Source organism: Borostomias antarcticus, assembly GCF_949987555.1.
Source record: "Borostomias antarcticus genome assembly, chromosome: 18".
In the NCBI taxonomy this organism is placed as follows: Eukaryota; Metazoa; Chordata; class Actinopteri; order Stomiiformes; family Stomiidae; genus Borostomias; species Borostomias antarcticus.
Window position 1 is genome coordinate 2589253 of NC_140251.1, and position 10000 is coordinate 2599252.

The 10000-nt window shown below is 44.8% G+C and overlaps 1 protein-coding gene across 1 annotated transcript in view; it reads left to right on the top strand.

The window, feature by feature from the left end:
- LOC311320657 (voltage-dependent calcium channel subunit alpha-2/delta-1) overlaps positions 1-2349 on the top strand; it is a 97277-nt gene extending 94928 nt beyond the window's left edge. Inside the window, exon 39 of the mRNA XM_084452461.1 lies at positions 1-2349. This exon is cut by the window's left edge and continues 909 nt beyond it. The gene's annotated coding sequence lies outside the window, so the exon portion shown is untranslated.
- The last annotated feature ends 7651 nt before the right edge of the window (positions 2350-10000 follow it).

Here is a 10000-nt window from a genome sequence, read left to right on the forward strand (position 1 = left end):
CCATTTATCACAAAATACTTTTATCAAACAAGAGAAAATCGAGATCGACAGTACAAACCTTTTGTCGATTTTCATGATTTTTAATAGAATTTTACTGTTTCCATAAGGCATTTTTAATTCGATATAACTTAATTCGCATAAAACGTGTGGATGGAAACATGGCTTCAGTCTCCTCTCACTCTTCTCTTCTATGTGGGAATATTCCCCTGTGGGGCAACAGTAAGAGCTACTGTAACCAAACCCTTTAACTGTGTTTCATCTATTTCTGGTGTATGTGTATTTTTCCTGAGTCAATGGGAGGGTGTGAGACTGTCCCATCATGCGAACTGAATCCCTGACAGCAAATGATTTGTGTAGCTCATTATTTACATTATTTATTTACTAAATAGGCTCATCATCAAGCAATTATTATGATGTAAACAACAACAAAAATGACAACATGGCGTGAAAAGTCAACAAAATTGATTTTCTTATATTTGTATCATCAGTCTGTTGTTTTCAGTTTTACTGTGAGCAGCAGTGCGAGTGCAGGGGCAGAAGTGTAGCTACTGTATATGCTAGTCAAGTTAGGTACTGTATATGCTAGTCAGGCTAGCTATATGCTCCTGAGAGCGCCAATGCAAACGCCCACTCCAAAGCTCCACAGCAGAATGAAGGTGTGTGCGCGCGTGTGTGAGCCGCTAGCTCTCCAGACCTTCCTCTAGGCCTTCCGAGGGCTCCCTTTATCACCATCAGAGAGCCATGGTGCTGGCCTCCTGCTGCCGGCACGCCTCTAGCCTCCTGTGGCCGCGGGCGAGAGACCATGAACCTCAGATCCCACGCGCAGGCTGGCCCGTACCGACACACCTCGCTGGGCAAGGAGCGCCAGGGACAGCGGTCAAGACTCTTTGTGGAAGCCCTGCTGTATGGGTGCACAGGGTCTGCTCCTGAGCCAGGGACCATGGCCGTGCCAGCACAGGTCTGCTCCTGAGCCAGGGACCATGGCCGTGCCAGCACAGGTCTGCTCCTGAGCCAGGGACCATGGCCGTGCCAGCACAGGTCTGCTCCTGAGCCAGGGACCATGGCCGTGCCAGCACAGGGTCTGCTCCTGAGCCAGGGACCATGGCCGTGCCAGCACAGGTCTGCTCCTGAGCCAGGGACCATGGCCGTGCCAGCACAGAGACGCTAGGCTACACAGTTTAGCAGTGAGAGACACATAACTCATCAGTTATTGCCAAGACAAGTTGGTTTCCAAGTGGTCCTAACCTGGTCTGATACCTTCTGTTTTCTCTCGATGCATCAAATTCCCAGTGCCTATGTAGCTCCAACAGTTCAGCTTGATATCTGTTCAGAAAAAGCCTATTGGAATGATGTACCAATGTATCCCAGTTGCAACCCTGTAGTGCTGTCTGTCTGTACCGTGTGCTTCAGTGTGTAGTAGTGCAGGGGTAGTCACCCTGGGGCATGGATGTTCCCCCGCTGAGGGACGAGTCTATTGCACGTCACTTACTGAGCAGACAGTTCAGTGTGGGTCCTAGATCATACCATTGGGTGTCATAAACAAAAAAATGTCATGTGGTTGGTGACCTAACTAACTTGCAACGTCCCATTTTACCCAAGTGGACTTTCCCTGTCCTGTGGTTGGTGTTTCTAGAACATCAGTCCTGAAGTTCTGTTCCTCTGGTTCTCCACACTCAGGACCTCTGTCCAGCGGGAACACCTGTGAACAATACTGTGGTCAGCACATCGTCGCAACGACTGTTGATTTTTTTATCTCCTCTGTTCTACTCTCTTCTTCTGCTTGTATCTCTCTTTGCGTAGCTCTCTAAGTGCTGTGAGCCCGACGCCGAGGGCTCGGTGTCCGAACGCTGTGATGTGATGGGATATGAGCTTATTCTCTGTTGAACACTTCTCATGGTCACCATCAGGCCATGGTAGAAAGGACCTAGAGATCATGCTTCACATCCCACCCACGAGGAACATCTAACTTCACATTCAGGACAATTGTACTGTACAATACCTAAATGAACTATACAATAATATGATAAATTGAACGAAACTGTACTATACTCTAGGTACATAGTTATGTCCTCTCTATCCTGTCTGTGTGGTGGCCACCCCAGGAGTGTCCAGGTCTGCCTGTCTGTCAGAGTGACGTGTTGACATGTGTTTAACCCCAAGGGTCCCCTGTCTGTCATTGTTTCACCGGCGTGTAAGGGTGTGTCCCTCGGGTATCTCTGATCATGCTTTAATACATGAAATACTCTCTTTTTGTGGAACTTGACTAGCCTGAATCAATTTTGTAAACATTTGTACAATAATGCTATTTACTGTAAAAAAGACAAAGAAAAGAAAAAATGAGAAATATTGTTTATAACATGGTGTTGATTATTGTGCAAATATGATATATTCACAATAAAAGTGTTGTATTGTTATGGCCTGAGGGGGCTCTTTATTCTGCCATGTCATCTCCTCCTCTCCCATCTGCTGCATCAAACAGCAGGTGAGAGTTCACGCCAAACATGTTGTTACCCTTTGCCCCATAAAATACAGGCAGGCCACTGCTAGAGGGGCCCGAACAAGCTCTTACACCCCTTACTGGAAGAGAGAGAGAGAGAAAGAGAGATACAGTAGTCTACAGTGTGTGTGTGTGTGTGTGTGTGTGTGTGTGTGTGTGAGTGCGCATGCATGTGTGTGTGTACTTGTGTGTGTGTGTGTGTAACTTCTTTCATGAGAGGTGTACAATGCTACTCTTTCAACATTCATTGATGATTAAGGTCATGTCTGCAATACATTATAGTCAAGCTTAGCTGTTGTGCGTCTACCTGTGTTTGCTGTTCTACTGGACCATGCTGACAGAAATGGCGCTGCCCTTTCAAAGACTTGATACACCTGACTGCATGTTCCTCCACTCCATAATACTGTGATAACAATCCATTGAGCAAAATTCAATATGTCCCTTTTCAGGTGTACATTGGGGAACAGTGGAGAAAGATGGCTCCCATTGTAACAGCGCCCAGCGACGCATACTGATAGGAAGTTACGGAAATGTAATCAATCATTATTATTGGAACAGGAGCAGTTTCCTCCAGTAATTCCTGGCAGAACTAAGAAGTCTAACAGAGTAAATCACCCCAACATGACAATTTTATTTTCCTTATCTTTCCAGTACGATAACAAAGCACTCAGTCACAGCAAAGCAAAGTCCACCCAGCTGATAGTGAAACATTAAGAGTGGAGTGAAAACGCTCAAAAGACTGACTTGTTCTTCTGAACCGAGGCTCTGTTGAACTGTTTGTGACGTGATGATGTCATCACTGGGAACGCAGTGATTATATGATAAATCAAATCATAGCGCTGCAGTTGTTCTCTTCTTGGGTGGTTAAGAATTCAGTTCTTACAGTAGATCGCTGGCTCAGTGATTTGGATGCACAGTAGATATATGGATAGTTATGAACTTTAATAATCCTCGTAGGAGGAAATTTGGCATTTCAGCGGTGGGAAATTACAGCACAGGTTGGAAATGCAGAATATACAGAGTAGGGAATAAGCATAAAAACGAGCAAGGCTCATCACAGTCCAGGACACCAACATGATATTTTGAAGCATTTACTAATATATTTGTCATTTACAAGTACAGGATTGTCATCAAACATGGACAAAGACAATTTCAGTCTAGTAAAGGATTGTTTAATTAATTTCTGAAATAATCAATGTATTATTTGCATTAATTTAGATGACTGAGCATTAATTTTAATTACTATTTCAAATCTGTGGAATTTTACCTTTAATGATTGAAAGGTTGGAATGGAATGTTTCAGGCCTACATTAAATGTGCTATCATTACAAATGGGATTAAAGGGTAAAACCTATGTGAGAGTATAAGTATGTATTGCTGTTTAACTATAGATTTAAATGGGTGGAATGGAATCATACATGAAATAAATGTTTACTTTACATTACCAAATACACAGTATATGGAGTGAACCTACTGTTCCAACCTGGCTCCTGAATCACATGCCCATTTTAATTTTCAAAATGTGATACAACTCTCATCCACAGTGATTTCTCGGTTGGAATTCCAACCAGGCCAATCAGCATCCTTTGAATGCAATGTCAAATGCTGTGATTGGCTAGGGGATGAAGTAAACAATGAGGACGTCCTCTTTGGCAACACCCATCCAAGAAAATGGCTGCAATGGGAGCTGATTTAGACTGAATATTGAAGTGGAACAAAATGGCAATTCAGACAGAGGGCAGAAATGTTCATGTCAGGGCAGTTTTGTACTTTGCAAACTCAATATGTTTTACCTCCGCCGAGTTTGGTGCACAATGAAGACGTTTGAAAATTGCAAGTTTGACATGTAATGAAATCAATTCTTAAATTTCCTTCTGCAAACGTGTTCCTGTCCATGCACATAATAGTAGCAACAATGTCTAAAGCAATTTAATGTACTGACATTTATTGTAGGGCATGTTCATCTTGTGTATGCTTGGTTGGTACTGGACCCCAATGCACAGCTGAGGAGACAGGAGAAAAGCGTAAATTCCCATTTATATCAAAAACCCCAAACATAAGTGCTTACTTGCAACAGCATAGGGGGTATGCTGACGACAAAGTTTCCATTATTGTCTTGTGACTTGTGACTTTAATTGCATTCCTTCACGAGTGAAAGCTGGAGATGGGATAGCAGTGGGAGGAGCCTGGAGGTCATGAGTGAAAGATGGAGATGGGATAACAGTGTGAGGACCCTGGAGGTCATGAGTGAAAGATGGAGATGGGATAGCAGTGGGAGGAGCCTGGAGGTCATGAGTGAAAGATGGAGATGTGGGATAACAGTGAGGAGCTGTTACCTTCTCCTTTCTCCCCCTCCTCCGGTCCTCTGTGTGCCCTGTGCGCCCCAGGTGCTCATCTAGGCGTCGCCCAGGACCGGGCACACCACGTTTCCCCTGCCCACCGGGCACTCACGTTCTCCTGCTGATAAATGATGAGTGTTGGTATTGAAGATTCAATGGCCGAGGAGAGTAAGTAATACACCGGACAGGATTGCAGATCAGACTCCAGGTTTATTGAGCACAACAGCAGACAGGAACCTGGGTCAGTTACAGACATACACCCTAGCGCAGTGTAGTCGGATCAGACCAGATAGCATTGAGTTTGTGCTAGCTTTATAGTCACGGTGGATCCTATACATAATTCTTAAGTTTTATGCCCTTATACAATGTGTGCGTTAGAGCCTATTAGACTGTTTGCACCTGGTCTGTTTTCTATTCTGAGGATTCTGACCATATGTGTACTGGCACTGAGAATAGCTTTAAGAACAACAACAACAACAACAACAACAATAGAACAGAACAGAGAGTCATCAGAAAACAACAACAATAGAACAGAACAGAGAGACATCAGAAAACAACAACAATAGAACAGAACAGAGTCATCAGAAAACCTCTTATCACCTGCCAACTCCTTCCACATGGCTCTCTCCTCCCACTCATCAATCAATCAATCAATCAATCAACCAATCAATCAATCAATCAATCAATCAAGCACCCCTACATATTCCAGAGGGAAGGAAAAAAACAGTATCACCCAGGGGCCAGAAAAGTGAGCTGTAAAAATTCTTCCCTGACCCCTCTCAACAAGGCGATCGAGCAAGCTCCTGGAGTATGTTTGTCTACCGGCTAAGAACATTTATAAAGCAATACATTACATTAAATTACATTTCAGAGTAAGAAGGGCTAAAAACATCACCCAGTCCTCTCACCCCTCTGACTCGGAGTGGGACCCCGGCGTTCCTGGCATGTCGGCAGTAGCTGTGCATGCTCCTCCGGCGATGACCTGTCCATGACACGGCTCTAACAGCACCTGTTCCTCGTGCCTAAACACCACACGGCTCTAACAACACCTGTTCCTCGTGCCTAAACACTACACAGCTCTAACAGCACCTGTTCCTCGTGCCTAAACACTACACAGCTCTAACAGCACCTGTTCCTCGTGCCTAAACACTACACAGCTCTAACAGCACCTGTTCCTCGTGCCTAAACACTACACAGCTCTAACAGCACCTGTTCCTCGTGCCTAAACACCACACTGTCCCTTGTCTGCAATCACCTTCAACCCCGACAAGATCCTGGTCTGCGCTCCACTCGTCGCCAGATCTGACCAGTTCTTGGTCTGGTAAGTAGAGCCTCTAGTCGGCAATTTGCTCCCTGTATTTTGTTCTGCCTTTCCTCTCGCCAACTAACTTTACACAGTTGTTGTGCCTACCTTTTTGCCTTTGCCTTTTTTCACCTGTAATCATGATCACTTAACCTCCTTTGTCCTCCTGGTCTCTCCAGCCCCCCGGACCCCCTCCGCCTGGTCTCTCCAGCCCCCCGGATCCCCTCCGCCTGGTCTCTCCAGCCCCCCGGATCCCCTCCGCCTGGTCTCTCCGACCTCCTGGACCTTTTTTGTGGATCCCCTCCGTTGTTCTATGAAATGGCCCCTCCGGTCTTGAATCATCGACCTCCTCCTAGTTGTGTGCCTGGGTCTTTCTCTCTGGGTCTTACTCTCTGGGTCTTTCTCTCTGGGTCTTACTCTCTGGGTCTTACTCTCTGGGTCTTTCTCTCTGGGTCTTACTCTCTGGGTCTTTCTCTCTGGGTGGTCTTACTCACTGGGTCTTACTCACTGGGTCTTACTCACTGGGTCTTACTCTCTGGGTCTTACTCACTAATCGGATCTTACTCACTAATTCTAACATTGGTGTGTCTTCATTGTACACCAAATATTGACTATTTATATATTGAAATATTGACTCTGTGACAAAAAACGTAGCCCTTAGCACTTAGTACTTACTGTAGCACCAGCACAAAAATAGGGCCCTGAGTGTCAGGCTAGGGTTAGTCTCTTATAGCCAGACCTATCTCCACGCTTCGTTTACGCTGTGCCAGCGCCGGAGACAGGTCTGGCTGGACATATTACCATTCTGCAATAGGGGGGGGGGGGGACGACGCAGTATTTCTTTAAACCAATCACAGTCGTCTTGGGCAGAGCCAGCCGCGGATGCAGCGACGGTGCTCTTGCAAAATAGTCTGGATCGAATCTGATTGGTGCTGAGAGAATCTCTCGGCCCGAATCAGATTAATTTGCGTCGCCAGTCGCGCCACTGATTGGGCAATGTGACAACGAAGGACAAGGTTTATTACCAAAACCTACATCCGTTGAGTCAGACTAGGCTAGGGTAAACCTACGTATTATGTAGGTTGAGATGAGGTTTGAATGATATGTATGTATTTATTTAGTTATTTATTTAGTACTCACCTCTTAGTCACCTTTAGTACTCACCTCCCAGATTCAGTGATCGGATGGAGGCTGGAGCCTTAATTCAGGAAAAATATACTGTGCAAATACCAAAGACTATCTGACCGTTCTTCCCAGTTCAGCAATCAATTTCCATGACATAATCACCACTGAGTTAACATTCATCATGATTATAAGAATAGGATTCAGTTGATATTCTAAATTACCTTGCCTATGCCAAGAACAAGATTTGTTTATTCTGCTCATGTTGTACAACTATTGATGATAACAGAATAGCCACTGTCATTTAGCTATTTATTTTAATTGGACTGGATTCTGAAAATGAAGTTATAATGATAAGGGTTATCAAATGATAACTTTAAGTATGCGCTGTAAGTACAAGATGCAGATAATAGCAGGGTATTTGACATGGTTTAGCTCAGGACACAGGGTTCATCGCTAGGCCAAGATATGCTTCCACATATCTGCTCGTATCACAGGAAGTTGCCTTTCGCCTGATCCTCATGGCGCAGCCAAAGAGGAAGCCCCACTGCAGACAGAACACACACTGTGACCAAAACACACTCTCATAAAACGATCTGATTATGTATACAAAACTGCCAGATGTATGAAACCACCCTAATGCTGAATCTGATTATCAATCATCTTGTCTAACATTATGTATACAAAACTGCCACGTGTATAAAACCGCGCCCTAATGCTGAACTTGATTATCAATCACATTACAACAAATGCATGGCCTTATTTGGATAGAATGTGTTCTTTGTTAGGGGTGGAGGGACATAGCCATCTCCTGCCCATGAATACTTTGTATAAAAGCTATACAGTATGTTGAACTGAAAATGTGATTTTGCTTCAGACTTTTCTCCCTGTTTAACATAAACCTGTGTTGAAACCGTCTTCTAGACTCCATTCAGGGCCGTTTCTTGGCATAGGAGAGATAGGCGGAGGCCTAGGGCACCAAATGGCCAGAGAGGCGTACGAGCAAGAGGGAAAAATAAAAAAAATCTTACCTAAAATCTTATCTTACCTAATTTGGCCAAACCATGAAATGAAACATGAGTAGATATTATTTTGCTTTGGATTCAGATTAAGTGAATTTCGATGGTTATTATTAATTATTATTTTAACCCACTTGACTTGATAGCTGCTAGCTAGTAGCTACAGTTGGCTACATGGATGCGAACTTACGCTGAACTGTTTGCTCGTGCAAAAATCCCACTGGAACTCCTAGAACACCTGACAGCTATCATTTCGCAAAAATAAATAAAAAATAAAAAATAAAATAATATAATATAATAAAAAATCCAAAATGTGCTTTTGCTTCAGACTTTTCTCCCTGTTTAACAATAAACCTGTGTTGAAACAGTCTTCTAGACTCCATTCCATAGTCCAGTCACCTCCCTTTGGGAAATCAATTGGGCTTTTTGGATTTGGGGGATTTTTAAGAATTCTAGCATCGATACGTCCTCTGTGTGGAAAGGCTTCAGACAGATCATCAACTACAAACCCAAATCCTCCCGGCGGCGGTATAGCTCAGTTGGTAGAGCGGGTTGTTCAGTGATCGTAGGGTCGGTGGTTTGAATCCCGGCTCCTCCTGACTACCTGTCGAAGTGTCCTTGGGCAAAACACTGAACCCCAAATTGCTCCCAATGAGCAGGCAAGCGCCTTGCATGGCAACCGTCCTTGCATTGGTGTGTGAATGGCGCTCCGGGCCAGTGTAACAACTGGATGGGGAGCGTGTTACAAATGCAGTACCTATACCTATGGACTCACAATGATGGTACTCTTGTACATCATCATGGAGTCCATCCTCACCTCCTCCATCACCATCTGGTCCTCTGTCGCTACACATCAGCATTCACTTTCATACCGGACTGATGCGGATGTTGTATACTATATATATAATGTTTTTAATTGAATCTGCCGTGCCCTCCGCCTCTATAACTACAGTATATAACTATAGTTGTCACTACGTATCAATAAATGTTACACCATCTTCAGTCATCAGAACGGCACACACACACAAACACACACACACACAGACCCAAGAGCATACCCAATTGCTGGGTCTTTAGGGTTAAAAGAACCATGAACTAGTTATTTCCTGTGTGCTGAGTTCTTCCTGCCAACACCACTATCTGACCCCCTCTCTCTCTCTCTCTCTCTCTCTCTCTCTCCTCACACACACACACACACACACACACACACACAACCGAGGACAGGCCGTCCAGCAGATCAAAGGTCCAGAGATATGTAATGACATAGCATGTAGCCGGTACCAGACCCTGGACCCGCGAAGGTCCCGCTCTCCGAGCCTGTGAAGCATGGGTCCAGGGTGATTCCCAGAGACAGGCCTGGCCTCCCCTGTCCCTCACCCAGAGCAGAGCCAGATGGCACCGTCACGGCCTCGCTGGTCACACTAGTGTGCGTGTTTATTTAACTTAATGTTGTTGTTGTTTATCTGAGGGTTATCTTTTGGCTAGAGGAGACCACATCTTTGAGGACAGGGTTTTATACGGCGTTGTTGTTGTAAGGGAACGCTTCACTGGGGGGGGGTCTCAGTGTGTGTTATATATGGTTGAGCTGGTGGGCTAGGGTGTAATGGGATAGCCTTGTAAGTGGGGCTGGGGTCATAGCCTTTAACATGCCAGTCTTAAGAACTAACAGACACAGAGAAACAGACACGCTCAGACACTCTAACATAATGCTATAGGGGGA